Genomic DNA, 12,877 nt, shown 5'->3' with positions numbered 1-12,877 from the left:
ACATCATTTTCTGGAAATTTCCAGGCTGTTTAACGCCATAGTCAACTTAGTGTATGGAAACTTCTGACCCACTGGAATTGTGATACAGTGAATTAGAAGTGAAATAATCTGTCTGTAAACAATTGTTGGAAAATTGACTTGTGTCATGCACAAAGTAGATGTCCTAACGAACTTGCCAAAACCCTAGTTTGTTAACAAGAAATTTGTGGAGTGATTGAATGACGAGTTTTAATGACTCCAACCTAAGTGTATGTAAACTTATGACTTCAACTGTATATATACAGTGGGGAGAACAAGTATTTGATACACCTGGTCAAGAACTACAGGAAACGTATGATCTCTGTAATTGCAAACAAAGGTTTCTGTACCAAATATTAAGTTCTGCTTTTCTGATGTATCAAATACTTATGTCATGCAATAAAATGCAAATTAATTACTTAAAAATCATACAATGTGATTTTCTGGATTTTTGTTTTAGATTCCGTCTCTCACAGTTGAAGTGTACCTATGATAAAAATTACAGACCTCTACATGCTTTATAAGTAGGAAAACCTGCAAAATCGGCAGTGTATCAAATACCTGTTCTCCCCACTGTATATATATATACATACACACAGACTTGAAATCACTGGCCACTTTAATAAACTGAACACTAGTCACTTTAATAATGTTTACATATTTTGCATTACTCATATCATATGTATCTACTGTATTCTATTCTACTATATCTTAGTCTATGGCACTCTGACATTGCTCGTCCATATATTTATATACTCTTAATTCCATTCCTTTACTTAGATTTGTTTGTATTGGCCATATGTTGTGAAATTGTTAGATATTACTTGTTAGATATTACTGCACTGTCGGAGCTAGAATCACAAGCATTTGACTACAACCACAATAACATCTGCTAAACACGTGTATGTGAACAATACAATTTGATTTGATATGTTGGCTCAATCGGAAATTACCTTTAAATGTAAATTGCGTTATATCGCAGAACTTTCTCGATACAGATTGAATTTAGCCCTATGTGTTTTGCTGTTAACCTTCAGTTCACTCTGAATGTAGTCCACAGAGAACCAAATGTATGTTAATGTTGCTGCCTCTTGAACAAATGTACTGTGTAGTTATCTCCCCATTAGCGAAAACTCTAATTCAACAGTAGCTGTAATGATACATTAGTGGAATGGCCCACCAGTGGTAGTACTCAGTGTTAAATATTTTATTTTAATTGATGCTAATCACATCATCTTGCAGAATAAATGTGGCTTTCTCAGAATTCATCACCAGCATGCTGATGTATTCTGAGAAATGGTACATTATTTTGATATGTCAAAATTGCTTTTACTTGCAGTGCCCTGTTACTTGCAGTGCCCGGTTAAGTACATTGTTGACTCTCCCAACCTTTATTTTCTACCCTGGCTCAGAGTCGAGTTGAGCTGAACTCACACGTCTGTAAGGTTGTCTACACTTTTCACAGCCTATTAAGCTTGCAGATAAGTCACATGAAAAAATGTTTCTGTCGGATGGTGATTAAATGTGATATTGAAGGTTATAGTGTAGGTTGGCAGGTGGGCAGATGCATTGGTGTAAACCACTGGTCTGCAGAGCCAAAGTTTATTTTTAATTTTTTTATTTCACGTTTATTTAACCAGGTAGGGTAGTTGAGAACAAGTTCTCATTTGCAACTGCGACCTGGCCAAGATAAAGCATAGCAGTGTGAACAGACAACAACACAGAGTTACACATGGAGTAAACAATAAACAAGTCAATAACATAGTAGGAAAAAAAAGGGGAAAAAAAGAGAATCTATATACAATGTGTGCAAAAGGCATGAGGAGGTAGGCAATAAATAGGCCATAGGAGCGAATAATTACAATTTAGCAGATTAAACTCCCCCTTGGGGAGACTAAGTTTCGGTTTCACTTTTACTTCCTGGTTTTGCAGTTGTTTTAGCTATCCCTTACCCTATCCTAAACCCTAACCTTAACCCTTACTAAGCTGGTCACGTTACTAACCCACTCACGAGTCATAAAACTAAGGCATTCCGATGGCATTTACAACGTTTAACTGTGATTCTACTTACTTTCGTGTGGTACTGTTATGTCTGCACACTGCATTTACAGTCCTGCATTGAGTTACACCAGCACACAGTTGTTGGGTTATGCCTGATGTATTGTGATACGTCATTGATTGCTTTGTTCTGTAACCTTCACATGAGTTTGAGATAATGGACAACGTGGTTGATTAGAAATCGCTTCACTGAGTTATCATTCTAAACACAACATTGACAACATTGAAGGATGGCTGAACTCTCTCTCTCACCACCTCCTCCCTTCCTCGCATTACCGGGTGAACCCCTGATCCCATGGCGTCACTGGTTAGAGTGCTTTGAAACTTATATCATAGCGCTTGGGCTACATGATGTCAACACTGCTCGGAAAAACATAGCAAACCAAAATTGATTAAAGGAAAGTTTCCAGAACATTTGTTAGGTCGTGGCAAATGTTCTCATAACACAAAGACTGTCCGGTCTTACTGATGATTATAGAATGTTTGTATAAAACATTCTCCTGATGTTGAAAGAATGTTCCTAGAACAAGGATGGGCAGTGGATGTCCGGTTGTTGATCGCCGTTGCGGTCTCCCTCTAGTGGTTTACCCTGGTAAGTTTCCTGGAAGCGGAGCAGTCCACCACAAGGATGGGCAGTGGATTTACGGTTGGTGATCGCCGTTGCGATCCCCCCCTCTGGTGGTTTACCTTGGTAGGCTCTCTGACAGCGGGGCAGGCCTCCACCAGGATGGGCAGTGGGTGTCCGGATTTGGGATCGCCGTTCCAGACCTGTTGTCTGGTCTTCCAGACTGGAAAATCCGGGCAGTAACTTCGGCAGATGATAACAACGTACACACACTCATGAAATATATATAATTACATGAATTCCCCAATGAGCGACGTTGTGGCACTAACTGATGGTTGTATGGGGACTTTGTTAATGGCTCTATCACTTCCTAAGTGTCAAAGAAACTGAACCGAAAAGGAATGAAAGCATAAACAAAAGATATACAAAATACAATTCTCACGCCAAAGTCATCTAATTGGACTGTATTCTATATACGTCCAATGTCCTGGCAAAATGACTCTATCATGGCATTGTCTCTAATGTCATGTCTTGGGTTTTTCTACTTGGTGTGTTGCTTAGGCACTATCCTAAGTTGAGAACTATATGATAAGTCTACCGCTGCAAGGCACTAGTTTTTGACAGTCTACAGGGATGACCTATGGACCTTTGTGAAGTAACTGGCGAGTACTGTAGGTGTAGAGTCAAAGGCCTCAAAGTAAATGTTCAACTTTACTAAGGCTGGTATTTTGCTCAACCCTTAAGTGATCCTAGCATAAATCCTAATTGGATGTTCCGTTGTGCATGTACGTTTATGCTTAAACAAGCGCGCATGTCAAGGGAAGAAAACCAAGTATGCTGTCAGATTACAACTTGTCCAGAATGAGTCTGACGTAATCAGGTAATTTTCAGGTCAATGCCTGGAGGTCAGTCAGAATTGGTGTCGAGGGAGTCTGTAGTGGTTTTACTACAAGTCACTGTGTCTTCCACTATTGTAGTGGTAATAGGTATGAAGAAGTCTATTTCATAGCTATGTTATCCACGGAAGAGCTAACCTCATGACGGAACTACTCTATTAGTATTGTACCAGTCGTACGTGGTGTGATCATGGTTCATGACTTTTAATAACTTTCCTCCTGAATGGAGGGTTCTATTTATTAGTGGCATGTGTGTTAACCATTGGAAGAGTGCTCTGGAGATTCCCTTCCCTGTGTTGCACTCTGAGTGACTCCTAACTACTCTGTCGCTGTTGTCAAGGGTAATTTGATTTGTTAGGTCTCTAAACTTCTTTCTGATTGTAGCTGGACTGACTGTTGCTGGCATTGGTACTAGTACTCAAGGGGACCAGTTATCCTACCGATTTATTCTGAAATATTATAGAGCATTATACTAGTTGTATTGTAGTTGAACCTACACATGGCAAGGCATGACTATTTTTTGCCATTTTTTTTCAGGTAGACTTCTTCTACGATCAGTGTGGTACACCTCAGTAATATCTTAGATGTGTTCCAAGATTATTCCCGTCTAGGGGCCCATCTGCTCCTCACTGTTCTCATAGGGGAGTTTACAACTAGATTTGTTTAATGCTCTGGCGGCCTCGTACAGTGTTGCCCATAGTCTCGACCCACCCCCACCGGCCTCAATGAGGCTCATCATGGGTCTGGGCTATTATTCCCCCCCTTTGTGTCTCGGGACCACCCCACCAGCGGGTGGTGTTGGTATCCGAGGCACAAACAAAAAGGTCCGACCCCATGTACGAGTTGTCAGCAGCCACGTTGTTATGAGAATGGTTGTAACCATTCAACCAAATCTCCTGGTGTTTGTGCTTCAAAACGCTCAGTGGCTGTAGAGGCCTGTCAGTCGCCACCGCATGCGCGTGTGGCAACCTCTTCAGTACCTGTGAACTGAGATGAGGATATCTGTCTGTGATATGGCAAAGTGTTTCACCAGTGGGAGTCATCAGGTCAGTGCTGGACTGGCACAATTAGTGTCATTGTAAGGGGTGACAGTCCCCCACAAAGCGTCATCGGAAGCAGAGTACACTCTGTGCATCAATGTTTTTCTTGCTGGGACGGCCACAGTGCTTGTGGAAGTGTCCGAAGGGCAAGAGAAGTTCATCTCAAGCACCGTATTGCATGACTGCAAGGAGGAGGGAAGTTGCTCATTCACAGAGACTGCTGGCTCGAAATCATGAAAAGAATGGTCAATCAGGTTGGCTGATGGAATGTGTCGAGATATCGTAATTTCTCCACGGATTGGATTCTGCACCAAGAGGTTTCTAAACGTCTTTTTCCCAAGGAGTGCTTTTGACAGATACCCCTCGTGAATGACAGCGTTGCAGCTAGCGTTAGGGGAAGACAGTGTGGTCAGTGGAGAAGGAACTGTGGCCTGTGACCATACATGGTTGGTTTTCCAATCCATCAGTGGGAGTAACCAATCCATCAAGTCTGCTCCAAGTAGCAGGGTTTCCGATTCGAGGCTGGTAACATACACAGGGTGAACGAGTGATACGTCCTGGAAGTGTAGTTTCAGCATGACTCTCAATGTGAGAGGCGAGGTAGTCTGAGTGACCCCTCGAAGTGTAGTATCACATCGTTCCACTTTTAACCAACGTTTAGTTGGATTCAATGCCCTTATGAGATCATCAAACAACGTTTGAGAGATGAGCGATATTGTCGCACCCAAATCAATTAGCGCATGACAAGTTAAGCAATCCTCCAGGACTGTTTCCAGGTATGGGCGTTTCGATTCGTGTTTAGTGGACATATTCCCCACAAAGTGGAGTGGTCGTTCGCAACGACGTGATGTGCCATTTCTGTTCAAGGTGGAAGCTGATCGACTTTTCGGATTTTGAGTGGGCTTGGCTTTAACGAAGCGTTTGACCTTTTTCTTCGCAACCTTGTATCAGAGTCTATAGACAAAGCCCACGTGGGCTTGTTTCTTGATCAAGCGGGCCCTGGATAGGGTCTCGAGTGAATTGAAATAGAATTTTAACGTCCTTGCTATGGGTGTTAATTCCTGAAGACCTGGTGTCCGGTAAACCCCCATCTAGTCCTTGTGACTTATCTTTTACTCTTCTCTTGCTTTAGTTCTTCACGTAGTGGAACTTCTGGAGAACATTGGTCTACATTTTGATCGTCCTTCAACCCTTCGTTACCCTTGTGCTCTGATACTTTTTTTGGAAGGGTGCAGGAACGTAGCGAACAGGTCGATTGTAGCGGTAGTCGTTTTGATGGCGACGTACTTTACAGTTATTTTGACCGCGGAGGTTATTGGAATCGTGGGTTTGTGGTAGAAGCCGTTGTTGTGCGTCATCTCTCAACGCTCCAATACCTGATAATGCACCCTCTAACTGGAGTGAGTGCTCCTGGTCAAACTTCAAAACCGAGTGGTCAGGGCTCTTAGCGTTGTGAAATTGTGATGCCTCAAAAGCTGTGCTTGCAAGCTCTCTGAGTTGTAAGATAAGCAAGCCAACGTGGGCTGCAGGGCCCAAGTAGGTATTGAAGGTGGGATACATGTTCGACAGAAACATTTGTTTGAATGGTAAAAGCTCTTCCATTACTGTTTCAGTGAGTAGGCCAAAGTAAGCTGAACAAAGCCTATGATAGTAAGCTTGTGGGTGTTTGTTCCGAGCTTGTTTGACGGTGTTAGCCAGTGAGCTATCATCTTTGCGAGTCGCAGAACCACTGAATTCTAATTTCAAAGCTGTGGCAAGTTTAGCGTAGTCATTTAGCACGTGTTGCTGTTGTGGACGAATTAACCTTGTCACGTGTCTATTTGACGTTCGCTTCAACAGGTAAACCCGGTCAGAGCCCGTAGCGTTCTGGTAGCCATCCAATGCGTCCTCTATGTCAGCTAGGAACATCTCAGTATCATTTGGCTGACCTGGAACAGTGTCAAAGGTGGGGAAATTCTTGCCAAGTTTGTCAAGGTATTCCTCACCAAGCGGGCGGAGAGGGTTGGCTTCATCCTGTGGGGAAATCGGGGCCGAAAGGCCAAGAGGAGAAGCCATGCTTTGGCTTTGTTGGCCAAGAGGTGCCACATTACTCAGTGCCGAATGGCCAAGAGGAGAAGACTGAGGGACACATGAGGGAGGCAAAGTCTGAAACCTATCGTCTTTACGCCTTTGAGGACAGGGCTCCGGTTGCTTGGATGGGTAGTCACGCTGTAGAGTGTGACCATTCTGGACTTCCTCCAGATGGTACCTAAGGGTGGTATTCTGCTGCATTGCAGAGTCCACTTGAGTGCTTAGAGTACTGATTGTGGACACGTGAATGTCGCACATGCTCCTTTCGGTCTCAAACTGATCTGTCATTGTTTGCAGATAGAGGTTTTGAGTACGGAGCGAGAGATTCAGTGATGAGATTTTCTCTGCTTGCTAAGAAATCAATATTTCTAATATTTCCAGTTCTTTCATCATTAATTTGGTCAGCGACTTCAATGAGTTCTGCTGATTTGTCATCCAACTTAGTCATTGTCTTCATTAACTGACCGTCTTTGGTCTGCAGCATTTTGAGTAGAACCGTGTTACTTTGAGTAACGTTCAACAAAACTGCATCTTATCAAGTTGAGCGCGCCTGTTTGTAGATAACTCATCAGATTTATCTAGTTTGGCGTGGACATCATCGTATTTAGTTTTGGCTAAATTGAGTTGTTCCTGCAGCATATGATTTTGTTCCTGTAGAAGACGATTTTGTTGAAGAGTTTGTGTTTGTTCATCGTCATAAGTTTTTGCAATTACATTTAATTGTTCAGTTTTCAAACGCAGTTCCATAGCTAGCAGAATTTTTCCCTTTTCTGCATTTGTCATTGGTTTCCCGGTTCTCTCCACTGGTCCCTTTATGTCTACCGTTACCTGCCTTTGCTTCAGCTGTGCACTGCGGTATTGGTCCGATGCAAATCTCAGATGGCAAGACATCAGGGCTAGACTGGAGAGAACCTTTACAAGGCCTGCGCCAAATGGTTGATTTTGGAGAGCTTTGCTCGTAATTTCTTCTGTTTTTCCACTAATGGCATAATTAGGGTTGGTATCGGGTGGAGGTTCACTAATTAGCGGGCGAGTTTTTCCAAATTTTCCAAAAGTTTGGTTTTGGAATACGTTGGGAGCTGCAAAGACGATTTTAATCTATTTATAGACATTAATGAACCATCAGTACTGTACCAGTACTGTGGGAGTTGGACGTGAATGAATTTACAAAAGCAAATTTAATTAATTCTGCTTCCCTGAAGATCAGAGTCTTTCGTGGTTAGAATGTAAACTTCAGAGTACCATTCAGAAATGGTTTCATAGAAAAGATGTTTCGGCGATTGTCGGTCTTCGCATCCCAGGTTGACATAATTTCTAGCTGCAGACTAATAATTAGTATTTTAGATTTTTCTCTTATTCTGTAGGGATTGATAGTCTCAGAGTTGAACCATTTCCAGACGTATAGTCAATGCTCCACGTGGTATGGTTAGGAATTCAACCCCCATTACAACCTTAGCTTATCTTCTTATGGCCTCGACAACATTCTGCTGAAAAGGCAGCGCGCGAAATTCAAAAATATTTTTTAGAAATATGTAACTTTCATACATTCACAAGTGCAATACACCAAATGATATCTTAACCTCTTGTTAATCTACCCATCGTGTCCGATTTCAAAAATACTTTACAGCGAAAGCACACCATATGATTATGTTAGGTCAGAGCCTAGTCACAAAACACACAGCCATTTTCCAGCCAAAGAGAGGAGTCACAAAAAGCTAAAATAGAGATAAAATTAATCTCTAACATTTGATGATCTTCATCAGATGACACTCATAGGACTTCATGTTACACAATACATGTATGTTTTGTTCGATAAAGTTCATATTCATATCCAAAAATCTCAGTTTACATTGGCGCTTTATGGTCAGTAATGTTGTGCCTCGAAAACATCCGGCGAATTTTCAGAGAGCCACATCAATTTACAGAAATACTCATAATAAACTTTGATAAAAGATACAAGTATTATGCACAGAATTATAGATATACTTCTCCTTAATGCAACCGCTGTGTCAGATTTCAAAAAAGCTTTACGGAAAAAGCTAACCATGCAATAATCTGAGTACAGCGCTCAGACAAAAACAAGCAATGCAGATACCCGCCATATTGTGGAGTCAACAGAAGTCAGAAATAGCGTTATAAATATTCACTTACCTTTGATGATCTTCATCAGAATGCACTCCCAGGAGTCCCAATAAATGTTTGATTTGTTCGATAAAGTCCATAATTTATGTCCAAATATCTCCTTTTTTTAGCGCGTTCAGTTCACAATCCAAACTCACGAGGCGCGGGCAAGTCCAGGCGAAAGTTCAGACGAGTTCAAAAAGTTATATTACAGTTCGTAGAAACATGTCAAACGATGTATAGAATCAATCTTTAGGATGTTTTTAACATAAATCTTCAATAATGTTCCAACCGGAGAATTCCTTTGTCTTTAGAATTGCAATGGAACGCAGGTCGCTCTCACGTGTGCGCGCGTGATCAGCTCATGGCACTCTGGCAGGCCTCTGGTTGATTCAGCTCTCATTCGCCCCCACTTAACAGTAGAAGCCTCAAAAAATGGTTCAAAAGACGGTTGACATCTAGTGGAAGCCTTAGGAAGTGCAATATGACCCCATAGACACTGTATATTCGATAGGCATGAGTTGAAAAACTACAAACCTCAGATTTCCCACTTCCTGGTTGGATTTTTCTCAGGTTTTCGCCTGCCATATGAGTTCTGTTATACTCACAGACATCCTTCAAACAGTTTTAGAAACTTCAGAGTGTTGTCTATCCAATACTACTAATAATATGCATATATTAGCTTCTGGGCCAGAGTAGCAGGAAGTTTACTCTGGGCACGCTTTTCATCCGAACGTGAAAATGCTGCCCCCTATCCCAAACAGGTTATACTGAGGATTTTGTTGTCTAAAGAGGATTTCCTCAGGAGGGGTTTTTGTTCGTAACAATAGAAAAGGCGGGTTTCTGACGCCAGATCATGTCTGTGCTCACGTGGGTGGGCTAATGACTTAGTTAAACTTTAAAGGGAATACAATTCTTTCACATTAAAGGTTTAACATCATATTACATCATTTCACAAATAGTTTAATCTTTACTCATTCATTTTATACAAGAATTAGACGCAAACCCCATAATTGAGAAATGTACATATTCCGAGATATAGTTATGTGGGTTTATTGTTCTCTCTGAGGTCACCTAATGAAACACAATAGTCTCCTCCAGGAATTTACTACCTGAGATAACAGAACCTGGGTGTTGGAGAGAGAGAGAGGGGTGCCACGATCTATACCCAGAAAGGGCCACGTCATGACAGCACAAAAGTGTTGCCTGACTTTGGTTTTCATGTAGCGCAACGCTAACCTGATGGGACTGGACCTCTTCACTGCTCTGGGCTTCACACTCTTGGACACCGGTGGAGCAGAGATTCTGCACGTCACCTCACCGTGGCAACAAAGATGGCCAGCACTGATTGATGGTCTGGGCTGTCTCACATCCTTCACCCACCAGCCTCTGATCAACCCCACCTTTACCCCTGTCATTCAGCCATTGCGTCACATTCTGCAGGCTATTCGTGAAGAGGTCGATGCTGATCTGAAGAACCTACTGAAACAGGACATCATTGAACCAGTTGATGTCTCTCCTTGGATCTCCAACCTGGTGATTGCAAGGAAAAAGTCTGGTGCTCTACAAATCTGCATGGACCTTTGACCAGTGATTAAGGCTGTCATACCCAACAAATGTCCACTTCCCACGTCAGGGGAACTCAGCATCCACAGCATCCCAGCGCCCAGCTCCACAGTCCAGGTTGCCTCGTTCCTGGGCATGGATTTTCTGCCCTAGAACTCTGACACCACAGCCCCATTGCATCAGCTAATATGGAAGGACGAGCCCTGGCCGTGGTCACAAGCTTGCAATCAATCAATCAATCAAATGTATTTATAAAGCCCTTTTTACATCAGCTGATGTCACAAAGTGCTGTACAGAAACACAGCCTAAAATCCCAAACAGCAAGCAATACAGGTGTAGAAGCACGGAAGCTAGGAAAAACTCCCAAGAAAGGCCGGAACCTAGGAAGAAACCTAGAGAGGAACCAGGCTATGATGGGTGGCCAGTCCTCTTCTGGCTGTGCCGGTTGGAGATCATAACAGAACATGGTCAAGATGTTCAAATGTTCATAGATGACCAGCAGGGTCAGATAATAATAATCACAGTGGTTGTACAGGGTGCAACAGGTCAGAACCTCAGGATTAAATGTCAGTTGGCTTTTCATAGCGGATCATTCAGAGTATCTCTACCGCACCTGCTGTCTCTAGAGAGTTGAAAACAGCAGGTCTGGGACAAGGTAGCACGTTCGGTAAACAGGGTCAGGGTTCCATAGCCGCAGGCAGAACAGTTGAAACTGGAGCAGCAGCACGACCAGGTGGACTGGGGACAGCAAGGAGTCATCAGGCCAGGTTATCCTGAGGCAATGTCCTATGGCTCAGGTCCTCGGAGAGAGAGAAAAAGAGAGAAAGAGAAAGAGAGAGAGAATTAGAGAGAGCATACTTAAAATTCACACAGGACACCGGATAACACAAAATAAATACTCCAGATATAACAGACTGACCCTAGCCCCACGACACATAAACTATTGCAGCATAAATACTGGAGGCTGAGACAGGAGGGGTCGGGACACACTGTGGCCCCGTCCGACAAAACACCTGGACATGGCCAAACAGGCAGGATATAACCCCACCCACTTTGCCAAAGCACAGCCCCCACACCACTAAAGAGATATCTTCAACCACCAGCCTAAAATCCTGAGACAAGGCCGAGTATAGCCCACGGTGATCTCCCCCACAGCACAAACCCGGACAGGAAGATCACGTCAGTGACTCAACCCATTCAAGTGATGCACCCCTCCTAGGGACGGCATGGAAGAGCACCAGTAAGCCAGTGGCTCAGCCCCCGTAATAGGGTCTCCCAGTGGAGAGAGGAGAACCGGCCAGGCAGAGACAGCAGAGGCGGTTCGTGGTTCAAGTGCTTTTCCGTTCACCTTCACACTCCTGGGCCAGACTACACTTATTCATAGGACCTACTGAAGAGATGAGTCTTCAATAAAGACTTAAAGGTTGAGACTGAGGCTGCGTCTCTCACATGGATAGGCAGACCATTCCATAAAAATGTAGCTCTATAGGAGAAAGCCCTGCCTCCAGCTGTTTGCTTAGAAATTCTAGGGACAATTAGGAGGCCTGCATCTTGTGACCGTAGCATACGTGTAGGTCTGTACGGCAGGACCAAATCGGAAAGATAGGTAGGAGCAAGCCCATGTAATGCTTTGTAGGTTAGCAGTAAAACTTTGAAATAAGCCCTAGCTTTAACAGGAAGCCAGTGTAGAGGGGCTAGCACTGGAGTAATATGGTCACATATTTTGGTTCTGGTCAAGATTCTAGCAGCCATGTTTAGCACTAACTGAAGTTTATTTAGTGCTTTATCCGGGTAGCCAGAAAGTGGAGCATTGCAGTAGTGTGTTCTAGAAGTGACAAAAGCATGGCTGAATTTTTCTGCATCATTTTTGGACAGAAAGTTTCTTATTTTTGCTATGTTACATAGATGGAAAAAGCTGTCCTTGAAACAGTCTTGATGTGTTCTTCAAAAGAGAGATCAGGGTCCAGAGTAACGCAGAGGTCCTTCACAGTTTTATTTGAGACGACTGTACGTCAAGATTAATTGTCAGATTCAACAGAAGATCTCTTTGTTTCTTGAGACCTAGAACTAGCATCTCTGTTTTGTCCAAATTTAAAAGTAAAACATGTGCCGCCATCCACTTCCTTATGTCTGAAACACAGGCTTCCAGGGAGGCCAATTTTGGGGCTTGACCATGTTTCATCGAAATGTACAGCTGTGTGTCGTCCGTATAGCAGTGAAAGTTAACATTATGTTTCCGAATGACATCCCCAAGAGGTAAAATATATAGTGAAAACAATAGTGGTCCTAAAACGGAGCCTTGAGGAATACCAAAATGTACAGTTGTATTGTCAGAGGACAAACCATCTACACAGACAATCTGATATCTTTCCAACAGATAAGATCTAAACCAGGCCAGAACTCGTCCGTGTATACCAATTTGGGTTTCCAATCTCTCCAAAAGAATGTGGTGATCGATGATATCAAAAGCTGCACTAAGGTCTAGGAGCACGAGGACAGATGCAGAGCCTCGGTCTGACGCCATTAAAAGGTAATTTACCACC

This window comes from Salvelinus namaycush, chromosome 22, assembly GCF_016432855.1.
Source record: "Salvelinus namaycush isolate Seneca chromosome 22, SaNama_1.0, whole genome shotgun sequence".
Taxonomy (NCBI): domain Eukaryota; kingdom Metazoa; phylum Chordata; class Actinopteri; order Salmoniformes; family Salmonidae; genus Salvelinus; species Salvelinus namaycush.
The sequence above is the reverse complement of the archived record's forward strand: the minus strand, read 5'-3'. Positions refer to the sequence as shown.